Source organism: Ambystoma mexicanum, chromosome 13, assembly GCF_040938575.1.
Source record: "Ambystoma mexicanum isolate Mex_15411 chromosome 13, UKY_AmexF1_1, whole genome shotgun sequence".
NCBI lineage: Eukaryota > Metazoa > Chordata > Amphibia > Caudata > Ambystomatidae > Ambystoma > Ambystoma mexicanum.
In genome coordinates, this window is record NC_090938.1 from 24,774,536 (window position 1) to 24,793,953 (window position 19,418).

Below are 19,418 nucleotides of genomic sequence, written 5' to 3' on the forward strand. Positions count from 1 at the left end.
TGCCCTGGAAGCTCCTGTCCCTTTAAGGGAACGGGTGGTGAGGGGCAGGGCTGTTGCTAGGTCTGGAAAAGATCCGGGGCTACGCTAATTTTGGGACTGTCGGGACTGGGGGCTAGCTAGCCTTTTTGGTTGTAACCCCTGAGCTTCTATCCAGGGCTACAACCAAAAGACCCGGGGCTATAGCCCCCTCAGCACCCCCCCTAGCAACACCTCTGGTGAGGGGCGGTGGTGCCTACCTGTCTGGCTGCCTTGCATTGGGTGCAGAAATGCTGTGCAACTGTTGGAACAAGGGTTTAGCTGCTCTGACCAGAGAACCACAGGGGAGTGGAGAGGGGCCCAAACTTGGGAAGCTAGACCAGTCAACCAATCAACTTGCAAGGTCTTCACACACACCCAAGGCCTGTTAGGTAAAGGGAGATTTCCCTAAGGATGGAGCAGAGACAGAACAGGGGACTGCCAATGCAGCTGGACTAAGAACCCGCAAGTCCCACATCAAAACTGCAGCCACGCCCAGGGGCGGGCCCATCTGCAGGCCACGCCCAGGGGCGGGCCCATCCGCCAGTCTCCACCTAGTTGCCTAGGGAGGCGCACCTCTGATAGGCTGGAAGGTGGGGCCAGGCCACTATGAAAGGAAGGGTATGAGGCAGAAGGCTGGGAAAGTCTGAAGAGACGGCCGGTGAAGAGTGCAGAAAGAGCTGGGGCAGGAGGAGGAGATCAGAGCAGAGACGCAGGAAGCTTGGGGGAAAAGCAACCAGAGACTGGGGTAAGGAGGTGAGAGGCGAGAGCTGGGAGCCGTAGAGAGAGAAACCCAAAAGGTCAGAAAGAGAGAGGGACCCAAGAAGCTGGGAGGAGACACCCAAAGGCCTGGGAAGAGATACTCAGGAGGCTGGGGAAAAGCTGGGGAGAGAGGAGAGAGTTAACACAGTAATTGGATAGAACGAATGAGAGAGAGGGGGTGAGTGATGGGGAGAGAGGAGCGGCCTCAGCGATGTTTGGGAAGGGAGTGGAGGGTGGGGACAGAGAGATGGGTAAGGGGTAGAGGGAGGGATGGGCAGTGGTCGAAGTGTAAAAAAATTAAAAGTAGTGGAATGATGGTCCTTCTGCCCCGCCCCCTTTTCTGCCCACTTCCCCCATACTCAACGTCACCCATTACCCCAATTCAAACCTCACACCCGGGTCCTTCCTTCCCTCCACTCCACGCTGCAACATTGTGATTTACAACAGTTCTAGCAAAACTGAAGAAAACACAATGAAAGGAAATGCATTTAAATGCTCACCATTAGTGTGTCATTGCCCCCCCCCCCTCCCTCTGCATGCACCTTCATGCAGGAACATGGCCAGCCACAGCATCCCTCCCGTTGCCTGCAGACACGGCTGAGCCTCCCAAGCTGCTGGGGAATAAGTGTTATACTCCGGCACCTGAGAGAGAGCGCAGTGCAATGTTGCAGCGCTCAAGGGGGTCCCCAATGGGGATGCAATGAAAGATGCCACCCTGGAACGGTATTGCGGGTCGCATAAAGTAAGGGAACGATGACGGGCTGCCCCGAGAATGAAGGGAACGTCGTACCCCTTAGCCCCCCCCCACTTTGACCCCTGGTGGTGGGAAGAGATGGGTGACAGAGAGGTCAATACCTGTAGGAGGAGGAGCTGGACTGGCAAGAGCAGAGTAGGAGGACGGTAGGCAGGGCGTGATGGGGGAGGCTGTAGGGGGGTCACAGGGATCCCAGGCGACCAATCCATGCAATTTAAGAATCCCAGGACCCTACATTGCTTTAGGGCCAGATAGGAAGTGAGACGGATGTCTCGCGAGTGGCCATCTCTGTGCCACTGGGTAGACTCTGTGGAGGCACCATGGTCTGGACCGTGTCCGTCTGCCCGAGGTATCACTGTGGGCCCAGTCTCTGCTTGGGGGTGAGGGGAGGCTTGCGCTACTTGTGCCTCCTTTCATCATGAGCAAGGCGCTGCATCTTACCTGTCTGTGTTGGGGCCTTGGTGGGCAGCTTCTGGCGAGAAGTTGGTTTAGATGCTCTTTCTGTGCCTACCCAGGAGAGCTGCCAGTGGTGGGCCCTTCTTGGAGGCTTCCCTGTACCTCTCTCTCTGCCAGGTTGGGTGGAAGGGCAGTCGGCCACTAGAATCAACAGATGTAGAAAGACATTGTCCAATTGTTTACATAGAACGTACTCTTGGAAGAAGGAAAAGACACCAATGCCCTCTCCCTCACTCCTCGCTCTCTGCCACCCCTCGCTCTCTGCCACCCCTCGCTCCTGCAACCCCTCGCTCCCAACTACCACTCCCTCCCTGCCACCCTTGGCTCCCTACCATCCCTGGCTCCCTGCCACCCCTTGCTCCCTGCCACCCCTCGCTCCCTGCCACCCTGCGCTCCCTGCCACCCCTCGCTCCCTGCCACCCCTCGCTCCCTGCCTCCCCTCACTCCCTGCCTCCCCTCGCTCTCTGCCACCCCTCGCTCCCTGCCACCCCTTGCTCCTGACCACCCCTTGCTCCCTGCCACCCCTCGCTCCCTGCCACGCCTCGCTCCCTGCCTCCCCTCGCTGCCTGCCACCCCTCGCTCCCTGCCATGCTTCGCCCCCTGCCTCCCCTCGCTCCCTGCCACCCCTGGCTCCCTGCCACCCCTTGCTCCCTGCCAACCTTTGCTCCCTGCCACACTGCGCTCCCTGCTGCCCCTCGCTACCTGCTGCCCCTCGCTCCCTGCCGCCCCTCGCTTCCTGCCGCCCCTCGCTCCCTGCCGCCCCTCGCACCTTGCTGCCCCTCGCTCCCTGCAACCCCTCACCCCCTTGCCACCACATCCTCCCTGCCACCCCTCGCTCCCTGCTGCCCCTCACTCCCTGACACCCCATTCTCCCTGTCATCCCTTGCTCCCTGCCACCCTTGCTCCCTGCCACCCCTCACACCCTATCCCCCTCGCTCCCTGCCCCCCCTTGCTCCCTGCCACCCCTCGCTCCCTGCCACCCCATGCTCCCTTCCACCCCTCATTCCCTGCCTCCTCTACCTCGCTGCCACCCCTCACTCCCTGCCACCCCCCTCTTGCTACCCCTCGATCTCTGCCACCCCTCACTCCCTGTCACCCCACGCTCCCTGCCACCCTTCGCTCCCTGCCACCTCTTGCCTCCTGCCACCACATGCTACCCGCCACCCCTCGCTCCCTGCCACCCCATGCTCCCTGCCACCCCTAGCTGACTGCCACCCCTCGCTCCCTGCAACCCCTTGCTCCCTGACACCCCTCACTCCCTGCCAACCCTTGCTCCCTAACACCGCTCGCTCCCTGCCACCCCTTGCTCCCTGCCACCTCTCTCCACCTGCCACCACATGCTCCCTGCCACTCCTCGCTCCCTGCCACCCCATGCTTCCTGTCATCCCTCGCTCCCTGCCACCCCTCGCTCACTGCCACCCCTCGTTTCCTGCCACCCCTTGCTCCCTACCGCCCTATGCTCCCTGCCACCCCTCACTCCCTGCCACACCATTCTCCCTGCCACCCCATTCTCCCTGTCATCCCTTGCTCCCTGCCACCCCTCGCTCCCTACCACCCCTCACTCCCTGCCACCCCTTGCTCCCTGCCACCCCTTGCTCCCTGCCACCCCTCGCTCCCTGCCATCCCATGCTCCCTTCCACCCCTCGTTCCCTGCCACCTCTACTTCCCTGCCACCCCTCTCTCCCTTCCACCCCATTCTCCCTGTCATCCCTTGCTCCCTGCCACCCTTGCTCCCTGCCACCCCTCGCACCCTATCCCCGTCGCTCCCTGTCCCCCCTTTTTCCCTGCCACCCCTCGCTCCCTGCCACCCCATGCTCCCTTCCACCCCTCATTCCCTGCCACCTCTACCTTGCTGCCACCCCTCGCTCCCTGCCACCCCCTCCTGCTACCCCTCGCTCTCTGCCAGCCCTCACTCCTTGTCACCCCATGCTCCCTGCCACCCTTCACTCCCTGCCACCTCTTGCCCGCTGCCACCCCTTGCTCCCTGCCACCCCTTGCTCCCTGCCACCCCATGCTCCCTGCCACCCCTAGCTGAATGCCACCCCTCGCTCCCTGCAACCCCTCGCTCCCTGACACCCCTCACTCCCTGCCACCCCTTGCTCCCTGCCACCCCTCACTCCTTGTCACCCCACGCTCCCTGCCACCCTTCGCTTCCTGCCACCTCTTGCCCGCTGACACCACATGCTACCTACCACCCCTCCCTCCCTGCCACCCCATGCTTCCTGTCATCCATCGCTCCCTGCCGCCCCTCGCTTACTTCCACCCCATTCTCCCTGCCACCCCATTCTCCCTGTCATCCCTTGCTCCCTGCCACCCTTGTTCCCTGCGACCCCTTGCTCCTTACCACCCCTTGCTCCCTGCCACCCCTTGCTCCCTGCCACCCCTCGCTCCCTGCCATCTCATGCTCCCTTCCACCCCTCGTTCCCTGCCACCTCTACTTCCCTGCCACCCCTCGCTCCCTGTCACCCCTCACTCCCTGTCACCCCATGCTCCCTGCCACCCCACGCTCCCCGCCACCCTTCGCTCCCTGCCAGCTCTTGCCCCCTGCCACCAAATGCTCCCTGCCACCCCTCGCTCCCTGCCACCCCATGCTCCCTGCTACCCCTAGCTGAATGCCACTCCTCGCTTCCTGCCACCCCTCGCTCCCTGACACCCCTCACTCCCTGCCAACCCTCGCTCCCTAACACTGCTCGCTCCCTACCACCCCTTGCTCCCTGCCACCTCTCTCCCCCTGCCACCACATGCTCCCTGCCACCCCTCGCTCCCTGCCACCCCATGCTCCCTGTCATCCCTCGCTCCCTTCCACCCCTCACTCCCTGCCACCCCATTCTCCCTGTCACCCCTCATTCCCTACCACCTCTCCCTCCTTGCCAACCCTCGCTCCCTGCCACCCCTCGTTCCCTGTCACCCCTCGTTCCCTGCCACCCCTTGCTCTCTACCACCCTATGCTCCCTGCCACCCCTTGCTCCCTGCCACCCCTTGCTCCCTGCCACCCTCACTCCCTGCCACCCCATTCTCCCTGCCACCCCTCATTCCCTACCACCTCTCCCTCCTTGCGAACCCTCGCTCCCTGCCACCCCTCGCTCACTGCCACCCCTCGTTCCCTGCCACCCCTCACTCCCTACCACCCTATGCTCCCTGCCACCACATGCTCCCTGCCACCCCTCGCTCCCTGCCACCCCATGCTCCCTGCCACCCCTAGCTGACTGCCACCCCTCGCTTCCTGCCACCCCTCGCTTCCTGCCACCCCTCGCTTCCTGCCACCCCTCACTCCCTGCCACCCCTCACTCCCTGCCTCCCCTCGCTCTCTACCACCCCTCGCTCTCTACCACCCCTCGCTCCCTGCCACCCCTTGCTCCTGACCACCCCTCGCTCCCTGCCACCCCTCGCTGCCTGCCACCCCTCGCTCCCTGCCACCCCTCGCTCCCTGCCACCCCTGGCTCGCTGCCACCCCTTGCTCCCTGCCACCCCTTGCTCCCTGCCAACCCTTGCTCCCTGCCACCCTGCGCTCCCTGCCGCCCCTCGCTCCCTGCCGCCCCTCGCTCCCTGCTGCCCCTCGCTCCCTGCCACTCCTAGCTCCCTGCCGCCCCTCGCACCCTGCCGCCCCTCGCTCCCTGCAACCCCTCACCCCCTTGCCACCACATCCTCCCTGCCACCCCTCGCTCCCTGCTGCCCCTCACTCCCTGAGACCCCATTCTCCCTGTCATCCCTTGCTCCCTGCCACCCTTGCTCCCTGCCATCCCTCGCACCCTATCCCCCTCGCTCCCTGCCCCCTTGCTCTCTGCCACCCCTCGCTCCCTGCCACCCCATGCTCCCTTCCATCTTTCATTCCCTGCCTCCTCTACCTCGCTGCCACCCCTCGCTCTCTGCCACCCCTCACTCCCTGTCACCCCACGCTCCCTGCCACCCTTCGCTCCCTGCCACCTCTTGCCCCCTGCCACCACATGCTACCTGCCACCCCTCACTCCCTGCCACCCCATGCTCCCTGCCACCCCTAGCTGACTGCCACCCCTCGCTCCCTGCAACCCCTTGCTCCCTGACACCCCTCACTCCCTGCCAACCCTTGCTCCCTAACACCGCTCGCTCCCTGCCACCCCTTGCTCCCTGCCACCTCTCTCCACCTGCCACCACATGCTCCCTGCCACTCCTCGCTCCCTGCCACCCCATGCTTCCTGTCATCCCTCGCTCCCTGCCACCCCTCGCTCACTTCCACCCCATTCTCCCTGCCACCCTCATTCCCTACCACCTCTCCCTCCTTGCCACCCCTCACTCCATGCCACCCCTCGCTCACTGCCACCCCTCGTTTCCTGCCACCCCTTGCTCCCTACCGCCCTATGCTCCCTGCCACCTTGCTCCCTGCCACCCGTCACTCCCTGCCACCCCATTCTCCCTGCCACCCCATTCTCCCTGTCATCCCTTGCTCCCTGCCACCCCTCGCTCCCTACCACCCCTCGCTCCCTGCCACCCCTTGCTCCCTGCCACCCCTTGCTCCCTGCCACCCCCCCTTCCTGCCATCCCATGCTCCCTTCCACCCCTCGTTCCCTGACACCTCTACTTCCCTGCCACCCCTCGCTCCCTTCCACCCCATTCTCCCTGTCATCCCTTGCTCCCTGCCACCCTTGTTCCCTGCCACCCCTCGCACCCTATCCCCGTCGCTCCCTGTCCCCCCTTTTTCCCTGCCACCCCTCGCTCCCTGCCACCCCATGCTCCCTTCCACCCCTCATTCCCTGCCACCTCTACCTCGCTGCCACCCCTCGCTCCCTGCCACCCCCCTCCTGCTACCCCTCGCTCTCTGCCACCCCTCACTCCTTGTCACCCCATGCTCCCTGTCATCCCTTGCTCCCTGCCACCCTTGCTCCCTGCCACCCCTCGCTCCCTGCCACCCCTTGCTCCTGACCACCCCTTGCTCCCTGCCACCCCTCGCTCCCTGTCACGCCTCGCTCCCTGCCTCCCCTCGCTCCCTGCCTCCCCTCGCTCCCTGCCCGCCCTCGCACCCTGCTGCCCCTCGCTCCCTGCAACCCCTCACCCCCTTGCCACCTCATCCTCCCTGCCACCCCTTGCTCCCTGCTGCCCCTCACTCCCTGACACCCCATTCTCCCTGTCATCCCTTGCTCCCTGCCACCCTTGCTCCCTGCCACCCCTTTCACCCTATCCCCCTCGCTCCCTGCCCCCCCTTGCTCCCTGCCACCCCTCGCTCCCTGCCACCCCATGCTCCCTTCCACCCCTCATTCCCTGCCTCCTCTACCTCGCTGCCACCCCTCGCTCCCTGCCACCCCCCCTCTTGCTACCCCTCGCTCTCTGCCACCCCTCACTCCCTGTCACCCCACGCTCCCTGCCACCCTTCGCTCCCTGCCACCTCTTGCCCCCTGCCACCACATGCTACCTGCCACCCCTCGCTCCCTGCCACCCCATGCTCCCTGCCACCCCTAGCTGACTGCCACCCCTCGCTCCCTGCAACCCCTTGCTCCCTGCCACCTTGCTCCCTGCCACCCCTCACTCCCTGCCACCCCATTCTCCCTGCCACCACATTCTCCCTGTCATCCCTCGCTCCCTACCACCCCTCGCTCCCTACCACCCCTCGCTCCCTGCCACCCCTTGCTCCCTGCCACCCCTCGCTCCCTGCCATCCCATGCTCCCTTCCACCCCTCGTTCCCTGCCACCTCTACTTCCCTGCCACCCCTCGCTCCCTTCCACCCCATTCTCCCTGTCATCCCTTGCTCCCTGCCACCCTTGCTCCCTGCCACCCCTCGCACCCTATCCCCGTCGCTCCCTGTCCCCCCTTTTTCCCTGCCACCCCTCGCTCCCTGCCACCCCATGCTCCCTTCCACCCCTCATTCCCTGCCACCTCTACCTCGCTGCCACCGCTCACTCCCTGCCACCCCCCTCCTGCTACCCCTCGCTCTCTGCCACCCCTCACTCCTTGTCACCCCATGCTCCCTGCCACCCTTCGCTCCCTGCCACCTCTTGCCCGCTGCTGCCACATGCTACCTGCCACCCCTCGCTCCCTGCCACCCCATGCTCCCTGCCACCCCTCGCTCCCTGCAACCCCTCGCTCCCTGCAACCCCTCACTCCCTGCCAACCCTTGCTCCCTGCCACCCCTCACTCCTTGTCACCCCACGCTCCCTGCCACCCTTCGCTCCCTGCCACCTCTTGCCCACTGCCACCATATGCTACCTGCCACCCCTCGCTCCCTTCCACACCATGCTTCCTGTCATCCCTCGCCCCCTGCCACCCCTCGCTCACTTCCACCCCATTCTCCCTGCCACCCCTCATTCCCTACCACCTCTCCCTCCTTGCCACCCCTCGCTCTCTGCCACCCCTCGCTCACTGCCACCCCTCATTCCCTGCCACCCCTTGCTCCCTACCACCCTATTCTCCCTGCCACCCCTCACTCCCTGCCACCCCTCACTCCCTGCCACCCCATTCTCCCTGCCACCCCATTCTCCCTGTCATCCCTTGCTCCCTGCCACCCTTGTTCCCTGCCACCCCTTACTCCTTACCACCCCTTGATCCCTGCCACCCCTCGCTCCCTGCCATCTCATGCTCCCGTCCACCCCTCGTTCCCTGCCACCTCTACTTCCCTGCCACCCATGGCTCCCTTCTACCCCCCTCCTGCCACCCCTCGCTCTCTGCCACCCCTCACTCCCTGTCACCCCATGCTCCCTGCCACCCCACGCTCCCTGCCACCCATCGCTCCCTGCCACCTCTTGCCCCCTGCCACCACATGCTCCCTGCCACCCCTCGCTCCCTGCCACCCCATGCTCCCTGCCACCCCTCGCTTCCTGCCACCCCTCGCTTCCTGCCACCCCTCGCTCCCTGACACCCCTCACTCCCTGCCAACCCTCGCTCCCTAACACTGCTCGCTCCCTACCAACCCTTGCTCCCTGCCACCTCTCTCCCCCTGCCACCACATTCTCCCTGCCACACCTCGCTCCCTGCCACCCCTCGCTCCCTGCCACCCCATTCTCCCTTCCACCCCTCATTCCCTACCACCTCTCCCTCCTTGCCAACCCTCGCTCCCTGCCACCCCTCGCTCACTGCCACCCCTCATTCCCTGCCACCCTTTGCTCTCTACCACCCTATGCTCCCTGCCACCCCTTGCTCCCTGCCACCCCTCGCTCCCTGCCACCCCCCCTCCTTCCACCCCTCGCTCTCTGCCACCCCTTGCTCCCTGTCACCCCACGCTCCCTGCCACCCTTGGCTCCCTGCCACCTCTTGCCCCCAGCTACCACATGCTCCCTGCCACCCCTCGCTCCCTGCCACCCCATGCTCCCTGTCACCCCTAGCTGACTGCCACCCCTCACTCCCTGACACCCCTCACTCCCTGCAAACCCTCGCTCCCTAATACCGCTCGCTCCCTGCCACCTGTCACCCCCTGCCACCACATGCTGCCTGCCACTCCTCGCTCCCTGCCACTCCTCGCTCCCTGCCACCCCATGCTCCCTGTCATCCCTCGCTCCCTGCCACCCTCACTCCCTGCCACCCCATTCTCCCTGCCACCCTTCATTCCCTACCACCTCTCCCTCCTTGCCACCCCTCGCTCCCTGCCACCCCTCGCTCACTGCCACCCCTCGTTCCCTGCCACCCCTCGCTCCCTACCACCCTATGCTCCCTGCCACCTCATGCTCCCTGCCACCCCTTGCTCCCTGTTAGGGAGAATTCTCTGTTTAGGCTGAATTTCCTAACCTAGTGAGTCCCCCAGCAGCTTTGCTGGATTTCTGGAGTTTGTTTTTTTCCATCCTGCCAAGAGTGAGACTCGTTTTCTTCCACTCTTGGACATGAATGTGTGTAATTCCTTTGAATGTCACTGTGTTCTATGGGCTATGGGGTCTTTTACTCCATAGGGTTCACATGTTTTACTATGTGTGTTACAACGCACCCTCCGTGCCGTAGCACTGGGGCATCCTAGCGGACCTCCATCATAGACTCCATACCCGGGGACTGACTACTGTCTCCCCGGGCATGTAAAGTCACCATTGGCTTTACTAGACCTAAATTTACTAACAGAGCTAGTACAAACCATCCTATTGTGGACGTACTAGTAGGGGTAATTCGATTACTCCTGGATCTGTTATTCGAGGGGGCTTTGTCCCGTCCCCCCTCGTCGAGTTTTGGCTGGTGGCAGTGGAAACTACTTGTTATATCTGACCCCGAATATAACCCTATGGGATTCTTCCCATTGTTGGAGATTGATACTTTTCCTCGTTAATCTCTAACATACCACCGGTTTACTTATCTTAAATAAGGCTATCAGATGGTATTTTCTGCCAGAACTCGGTTTTTAAAATGGCGTCTGTGTTCGTCTCTGTGACTCCTAAACCAAAGGTTGAGCCCTTTGTTCCACTTTTGGCGGGCTTCTGTACAGAGACCCTCCAAAGTGGTGCCATTCTGTCTGGGTTACCACAGGGCTGTAGGTGGGGGTTTAGGCACCCTGGACTGAGTTGCCTTGCCAACTCCGGTCGCACTCTGGTGTGATTGGCCCAAGTGGTGAGCCACCCCGACGTGCATCCACCACCAGGAACAACTGCCCCCGCCGGAGATGTCTCTCCACAAACAAGGTACCGTGTCTGCCTGGCTTCCCTTTCTGCCGGATAGAGTGAGGTGTCTTAATCCTCGCCTTTCCCTTGGGTCGCCGCCAAGCTTTCTTTAAAGTGTTGTTCTGAACTGGTCCAATCTTTCCATAACAATTTGCGATAAAGACTCGAAGCGCATTTCCACTGAGACACTTTCTGGGACATATCGTCTTGCCTCTCTCCGAGTGGGCTTGGCCTCTGAACTTTGTGACCTGCAGTAGACCCTGCCTTACTTGCCTTGCATTTGTCCGTAAAGCATTGGTACCAAGTTGATTTCATAACCTGTCTTATTTTTCTCTCCCGTCCTAACGAATACTAGAGTGCCATCTAGGTTAAAGCATGCACCTCTGTCTGCAAATAAGTGATGCCGGTGAACCTAGACTTGTCGAACTATTGTTAGGGGGATTGATCTTTTTCTTCGTATAGTAATTGTGATTGAAGTTGTTTGCCGTATTAGTGCCAGAGTGTTTTCTGTAGATGTGTTGTTATAAATAAATACCTTTATATCTTTACACCGAAGCCTTGTTCCGTGTTTGCTTGTTCTACTGTGTAGATTGCCCTATATTGTATACTCCACATACTGCCTAACTCTTCTTGAGGGAAGTCTGACTGCTCAGCCACAGCTACCAAGTGAATCTGTGTGGTACAGACTGCTACCAAGTGGGTTTACTGCCAAACACCTGTAGTCCTAAATCTTTTGCAGTGGTCCCAGAGGGAACTGCACAGGTTTCCGCCTAACACTGGTGTACAGCGGTGGGATTTGTATCGAGTATACAGTTTAGAGTGCTTTTCGACACTTTAGGATAACTAACCACAAAGCTTAGCACTAAATAGCAACTTTCAAAAACATGTCTACTATGGAAGCTTACAATCAAGAATCCTTGTCAGGTGAAAATACTGAGAGTTTACGAGCTCTCTGTAGGCAAGAGAATCTTTCTGTAAGAGGCAAGAAGTTAGAACTGATAGCGAGATTGCTGGAAAACCAAAGTCTGGGTACTGGTTCAGAGGAACCAACGTCCCCAGCAAATGTAGATAACAGTGATGGTGTTGATCTAAATCGTAATTCTGATGATAGTGATGAAAAGGCTGAAGAGGAAAGCGAGGCTAACGAAACTGTCTCCTCTGCCCCACTGTCTGCCTTACCAGCTGTACCTACTGGGCCTATAACAGGTCCCACACTAAGTCCTCAAGTCCTTGAACTAGAAAAAATGAAAATAGACTTGGAATTCAGAAGGATTACTGCTCAAACTGAACAGAAACACCAATAAATGAAACAAATTCTTAGGCTCCAAGAAATGGAGCTCAAGCATGAGTTAGAAATGAAAAAGTTGTCTGTCGAAACTGCTTCTGTCTCTGGCTCTTCTAGAAGCTCCAGTCCCAAAAGATCCCGGATGCCGAAGGAATAAATTGGTATGTATGAACCGAAGTTGGATGTATTGGATTGGCTGAGTTTGTTTGAGTACAATCATGGGCTCCAGAACATCACAGGTAACGAGTTGCTTACCTGGTTGTTCTCTAGGCTCCCCCCTGTTGCAACTGATGTGGTAATGGAGTTGGGGGAGGAGGATAGGAAAGAGTACGAAAGTGTGAAACTAGCTTTGATAGCTAGATTTGGGAAGACCCCTTCCCAGTATCTTAAGAGGTTTAGAACCCTCAAAAAAAGCATGATGGTACCCCTTGGGCTACCTGGGTGAGTGAAGGGTTGAAAAACTTAGAGGGATGGATTAAGGGTTACAAAGTGAACACTTATTAGGGTATGAAGAATCTTTTTATGTTGGAGTCGATTTATGATGCCTGTTCTCCTGAGCTCAGACAGCACTTGGCTGACTCGAAGGAATTGGATTCCCGGAAACTGGCTAAAGCTGCTGACTTATGGGTTGCCAACAGGGCTACTCATAAGGATTCTGGGGCAACTCAGAAGAAGGATGAGGGAAAACAGCCTAAAAAAGACTCAAAAGAGAATTCGAATAACTCAAATTCCAAAGAGGGCCCCAAACAAAACCAGAAGGGTAAGCCACAAGGAAAACCGCAGCAGAATAGTGTGTCTTCTGGTGCCAAACCGGAAGGAGGCCAGAACAAGCCACCATTCCAGAAAGCATTTGGTAAATACTTTGTTTGTGGCTTGACTGACCACGTGAAAGGAGATCCCAAATGTAAGGGTAAACCTTCAGGGGTCCAGCTTGTCTCCTTAGCCTTCGCTACAGAGGAGGAAGTCCAAATGGCAAGTGGAAACTTTCTACTGCTAGCTGATGAACCAATTGGAGTCTCAGCCAGCGTTTCTTTAGTATCTCTGGGGTTGTGGGAACAACAGAATTTAGATGTCTATAATTCTATCTCCGATAATACTAAAGAGTATTATAAGGACAGTGTCCAGGTGAATGGTCAGGAGACTCCTGCCATTAGGGACACTGGGGCCAGCATAACTGTGGTGGATACATTGTTTTTTCAGGCTGAGGATGTTGCTAAGGCACCCAAACGCCTCAGCAAGTTAGCTGGAGGGCCTGTGCAGATGCTTCCCCAATTACCAGTTCTCATCCAGTGTAACGACATGACTGTGAAGATACCTGTCAGCATACAGAGTGAGGTACCAGGACGCGTACTGTTGGGTAACGATTTGAAAACTCTCGGAGTTGAATCGCATACTCCCAGACCTCCTAGTAAACGGTTGCAGGAGCTAACCAGACCTGCAAGAGAGAGGACCATGCGTAGTACTCTCCCGGAGATGATATTTCAGTACAGCCAACAAGGACTTCCCCGCGGTTGTCCAAAGTTACACCCGTAACTCCACCTCCAGCTGAGGCTGAGAGGGAGGTACAAACCTGTGTGGTAGAATTAGACTCTGAGGAAGAGCTAATGGAAGGCCAGGAACTCATTGGAGATCTGGATCCTGTTGACCATCCTGAGCTGCAGTCTTTACTGGCAGAAGGTGGACCCAGCAGGGCAGACTTCAGTAAGGGACAGAGAGAATGTCCAACTCTGGAAGGTCTTCGCCACCAGGCAGAAGCTCAGGCTGAAGGGCAAGTGCCTGGGAAATACAGGTTGCACTGGGAAGATGGCCTCTTCTACAGTGAACCGACCGAGTCTGCACCTGGAGACTACAAGCGGCTTGTAGTACCCCAAGAGAACAGACCACAGTTCTTGCAGTTAGCCCACGAGATTCCTTTGGCTGGTCACTTGAGTTTCAAAAAGACTAAGGAAAGGCTATCTCTCTACTTCTATTGGCCAAAGATGGGGGCCGAAGTAGAAAAACCCTGCAGGAGCTGCCACACCTGCCAGACCTCTGGTAAGGTTGGCTCCAAGAATGTGGCACCTTTAGTGCCTCTCCCAGTTGTGGGAGTCCCGTTTGAGAGAGTAGGGATTGACATTGTTGGTCCCCTTGATCCTCCAACCTCCTCAGGCAACAGGTTCATACTTGTTGTAGTAGACCATGCTACTAGGTATCCTGAGGCAATTCCTATGAGGACTGATACAGCTCCGGCTGTGGCTAAGGCCCTCCTTGGTATTTTTACTAGGGTCGGGTTTCCTAAGGAAGTAATCTCTGACAGGGGGTCAAACTTTATGTCCCACTACATGAAGGCCATGTGGAAAACCTGTGGAGTTACTTACAAGTTCTCAACAGCTTACCACCCACAAACCAATGGGTTGGTAGAACGGTTCAACCGAACCATGAAGAGCATGATAGGTGCTTTAGAGGAACCCCTTAAGCGCAAGTGGGACCTTCTACTGCCATGCCTTCTCTTTGCTTATAGAGAAGTCCCTCAGGAGGGAGTAGGTTATTCTCCCTTCGAGCTTCTCTATGGTCATCCCGTCATAGGTCCATTGGCCCTGATTAAGGAGGGGTTGGAGAGTGCTCCTTCACCCAAGCCAGTCAGAGTGACTGACTACGTGATAGGTCTCCGGAGGAGAATGTCACACATGATGACAGAAGCAAGCGATAACTTGAAAGCTGGACAAGTATTGGTCAAGCACTGGCACGATCAAAAGGCTAACATGGTTGAGTTCGCTCAAGACCAGCTCGTTCTCGTTATGATCCCAACAAGGCAGAGGGCCTTGCAAGACAAATGGATGGGACCCTTCAGAGTTGTGGGTAAACTCGGAGAGGTTAACTATCTGGTGGACTTGAGCAATCCCAAGGAGGCTCTGACAGTCTTCCACACCAACCGACTCAAAGCGTATGTCTCCCGACCTGTTGTAGGAGCGTTGCTTCTAGCATCATCCGAGGAAGAAGAAGAGAGTGAAGCTCTTCCGGATCTCCTCAGAGGCTTACCTTTGGACGAAAAAATTGAAGGAGTAAATCTCTCTTCAAATCTGACACCCGAGCAACAAGAAGAGTGCAAATCTATGTTAAATAAGTTTGCCTCTCTGTTCTCGCTCTCACCAGGCTTGACCCCTTGGGGCCAGCATGACATACTCACTGGTGACTGTCTGCCAGTCAAAAGCAGAGGATACCGAATGTCAGAAAACGTGCGAACCCACATCAAAGGTGAGGTCAGCCAGATGCTCGATCTCGGGGTAATAGAGCCCTCTACTAGTCCATGGTGTAGCTCAGTTGTGTTAGTACCGAAGGCCGGATCTAAAGAGCTTAGATTGTGCGTGGATTATAGAGCTCTTAATGCAGTCACCAAGACTGATGCCCACCCTTTGCCAAGAACAGATGAGTTGGTGGATAAACTTGGCACCACCAAGTTCCTCAGCACATTTGACTTAACGTCAGGCTATTGGCAAATAGCCCTGACAGACCATGCCAAGGAGAAAACTGCATTTTCTACCCCTGTTGGCTTATACCAGTTTAAGGTAATGCCTTTCGGATTGAAGAATGCACCTGCTACGTTTCAACGGATGGTAAACCAGGTTCTGAATGGGATGGAGGACTTCTGCATGGCATACTTGGATGACATAGCAGTGTTCAGCAATTCCTGGGAAGAACATGTAATGCCAAATTGGACAGAGTAAGGCAGTCTATCTTGGACAGTCAGACTTCCCTCAAGAAGAGTTAGGCAGTATGTGGAGTATACAAGATAGGGCAATTTACACAGTAGAACAAGCAGACACGGAACGGAGCTTTGGTGTAAAGATATATAATTATTTATTTTAAAAACACATCTAAGAAAAACACACTGGCACTAATACGGCAAACAACTTCAATTACAATTACTATAAGTATCTCAATCCCCTAACAATATTTCGACAAGTCTAGGTTCAATGGCACCACTTATTTGCAGACAGAGGTGAATGCTTTAACCTAGATGGCACTCTAATATTCGTTGGAACGGGGGAGAAAAGGCAGGGTATGAAACCAACTCGGTACCAACACTTTTTCGAAGCAAATGCAAGGCAAGTAAGGCAGGGTCTACTGTAGATCACACAGTTCAGAGGCCAGGCCTACTCGGAGAGAGGCAAGGCGATATGTCCCAAAAAGTATCACAGTGGAAATGCACTTCGAGTCTTTGTAGCAAAATTGTCACAGAAAGGTTGGACCAGTTTAGAACAGAAAGTTAAGACGGTCTGGAGGCGACCCAGTGGGAAGGTAGGGATTTAAGACACCCCACGCTACCCGTCACAAGGAAGCCAGATGGACACAGTACCTTGTAAGTGTAGAGACAGCTCCGGCGGATGCAGTTGTTCCTGGGGTTGGATGCAAGTCGGGGCTTTGCCAAGAGATGAGATGGTCTCGTCGTCGAAGGAAAAGTTGAAGATCGTTGCACCACCAGGGAAGAGACCAGCCGCGGAGTGCTCTGTCACAAGGCACCACCTTTTGGTCGCAGTACGGGCTAGTGGCTATCCGGTTGCCAGGGTGCTCCGCACGGGCAATTCGACCACTACGCCTTGGAAGCGAAACAAAAGCAAAGGGGACTGGTTGTTCCCACCAGTCAATGGAAGAAGACTCTCCGGCCGGGAGATCTCCTCTGTCGTCGGGAAGTGGTGAGTCGGTTCCGCAGGGCTCCACCGGAGGTGTCGTCGTTGCATGTCGGCTCAGCTTTACCCCCGTCGGATTCTTAGGTCCTGTGGCTACTTCTGAAGATCCAGTCCCAAAAGCCCTGCTTTTATGCAGAAAAGCCCCATTCATTCAGCCTAGCTGTCAATCAAAACACGCTAAGTGGTGAGCGGGGTGGCTCACCACTTGGGCCAATCACACCAGAGTGCGACCGGAGTTGGCAAGGCAACTCAGTCCATGGTGCCTAAACGCCCTCCCACACCCCTGTGGTAACCCAGACAGAATGGCACCACTTTGGAGGGTCTCTGTACAGAAGCCCGCCAAAAGTGGAACAAAGGGCTCAACCTTTGGTTTAGGAGCTTCAGAGACGAACACAGACGCCATTTTAAAAACCGAGTTCTGGCAGAAAATACCATCTGATAGCCTTATTTAAGATAAGTAAACCCGTGGTATGTTAGAGATTAACAAGGAAAAGTATCAATCTCCAACAATGGGAAGAATCCCATAGGGTTATATTCGGGGTCGGATATAACAAGTAGTTTCCACTGCCACCAGCCAAAGCTCGACGAGGGGGGACGGGACAGTACCCCCTCGAATAACAGATCCAGGAGTAATCGAATTACCCCTACTAGTACGTCCACAATAGGATGGTTTGTTCTAGTTCTGTTAGTAAATTTAGGTCTAGTAAAGCCAATGGTGACTTTACATGCCCGGGGAGACAGTAGTCAGTCCCCGGGTATGGAGTCTATGATGGAGGTCCGCTAGGACGCCCCAGTGCTACGGCACGGAGGGTGCGTTGTAACACACATAGTAAAACATGTGAACCCTATGGAGTAAAAGACCCCATAGCCCATAGAACACAGTGACATTCAAAGGAATTACACACATTCATGTCCAAGAGTGGAAGAAAACGAGTCTCACTCTTGGCAGGATGGAAAAAAACAAACTCCAGAAATCCAGCAAAGCTGCTGGGGGACTCACTAGGTTAGGAAATTCAGCCTAAACAGAGAATTCTCCCTAACACTCGCCCCCCCCCCCAGACTAAGGGACAGGAGGATTGAATCCACTCCTGGATGAATCTCATACCTCTAGTCGATGACATACATCCTAGAGAGACCATCAGCATTTTGGTGGTGACACCCTGACCTGTGCTCAATGGTGAAATCAAACCCTTGCAGGCAGATCGACCATCTCAATAGTTTTGGGCTTTCCCCTTTCATTTGCATTAACCATCTCAAGGGTTGGTGGTCAGTCTGAATGACAAAAGTAGAACCATACAAGTACGGCCTAAACTTCTTCAGAGCCCACACGATAGCAAAGCACTCTCTTTCGATTGTTGCCCACCTTGTTTCAGGATCCTCCAGCTTGCGGCTGATGAAGCAAACGGGGTGCTCCCTACCTTTCCCATCCAGTTGACTGAGTACGGCACCTATTCCTACATTTGAAGCATCTGTCTGCACAATGAAGTGTTGGCGGTAATCAGGAGCTCTGAGTACTGGGGCTTGGCAAAGAGCCTTTTTCAGGTTTTCAAAAGCCTGATTGCACTCCTTGTTCCAACTAACCTTTTTAGGAAATTTGGGCGAGGAGATGACATTCAGTGGAGAGGCTATGGTCCCATAGTTCTCGATGAAATTCCTGTAATACCCAGTGAGGCCTAGGAAGGCTCTCACTTGGGTTTGAGTAGTAGGAGTTGTCCAATTTTGCACAGCTTCAATCTTACTGAGCAAAGGCCTTATTTCTCCACCTCCTACCTCATGTCCAAGATAGACTACCTTACTCTGTCCAATTTGGCATTTACTCGCCTTTATGGTCAGATTGGCTCGTCCTAGAGCCTGCAAAACATCTCTCAGGTGGGTTACATGTTCTTCCCAGGAATTGCTGAACACTGCTATGTCATCCAAGTATGCCATGCAGAAGTCCTCCATCCCATTCAGAACCTGGTTTACCATCCGTTGAAATGTAGCAGGTGCATTTTTCAATCCGAAAGGCATTACCTTAAACTGGTATAAGCCAACGGGGGTAGAAAATGCATTTTTCTCCTTGGCATGGTCCATCAGGGCTATTTGCCAATAGCCTGATGTCAAGTGAAATGTGCTGAGGAACTTGGCGGAACAAAGTTTATCCACCAACTCATCTGTTCTTGTCAAAGGGTGGGCATCAGTCTTGGTGACTACATTAAGAGCTCTATAATCCACGCAGAATCTAAGTTCTTTAGATCCTGCCTTTGGTACTTACACAACTGGGCTAGGCCATGGACTAGTAGAGGGCTCTATTACCCCGTGATCAAGCATCTTGCTGACCTCACCTTTGATGTGGGTTTGTACGTTTTCTGACATTCGGTATCCTCTGCTTTTGACTGGCAGACAGTCACCAGTGAGTATGTCATGCTGGCCCCAAGGGGTCAAGCCTGGTGAAAGCGAGAACAGAGGGGCAAACTGATTCAACATAGATTTGCACTCTTCTTGTTGCTCGGTGTCAGATTTGAAGACAGATTTACTCCTTCAATTTTTTCGTCTAAGGGTAAGCCTCTGAGGAGATCCGGAAGAGCTTCACTCTCTTCTTCTTCCTCGGATGATGCTAGAAGCAACGCTCCTACATCGGGTCTCGAGACATACGCTTTGAGTCGGTTGGTGTGGAAGACTGTTGGAGCCTCCTTGGGATTGCCCAAGTCCACCAGATAGTTGACCTCTCCCAGTTTACCCACAACTCTGAAGGGTCCCATCCATTTGTCTTGCAAGGCCCTCTGCCTTGTTGGGATCATAGCGAGAACTAGCTGGTCTTGAGCGAACTCAACCATGTTAGCCTTTTGATCATGCCAGTGCTTGACCAATGCTTGTCCTGCTTTCAAGTTATCACTTGCTTCTGTCATCATGTGCGACATTCTCCTCCGGAGACCTATCACGTAGTCAGTCACTCTGACTG

At 56.3% G+C, this 19,418-nt stretch overlaps 1 protein-coding gene across 2 annotated transcripts in view; it reads left to right on the forward strand.

Moving 5' to 3' along the window:
- Window positions 1–669: 669 nt before the first annotated feature.
- The window catches only part of LOC138520759 (acidic mammalian chitinase-like), a 337,432-nt gene continuing 318,683 nt past the window's right edge, over window positions 670–19,418 (forward strand). Inside the window, exon 1 of one of the 2 annotated variants that reach the window (XM_069633048.1) lies at window positions 670–771. The gene's annotated coding sequence lies outside the window, so the exon portion shown is untranslated. The remainder of the gene's footprint in view (window positions 772–19,418) is intronic. The other variant, XM_069633047.1, reaches the window with a different exon arrangement.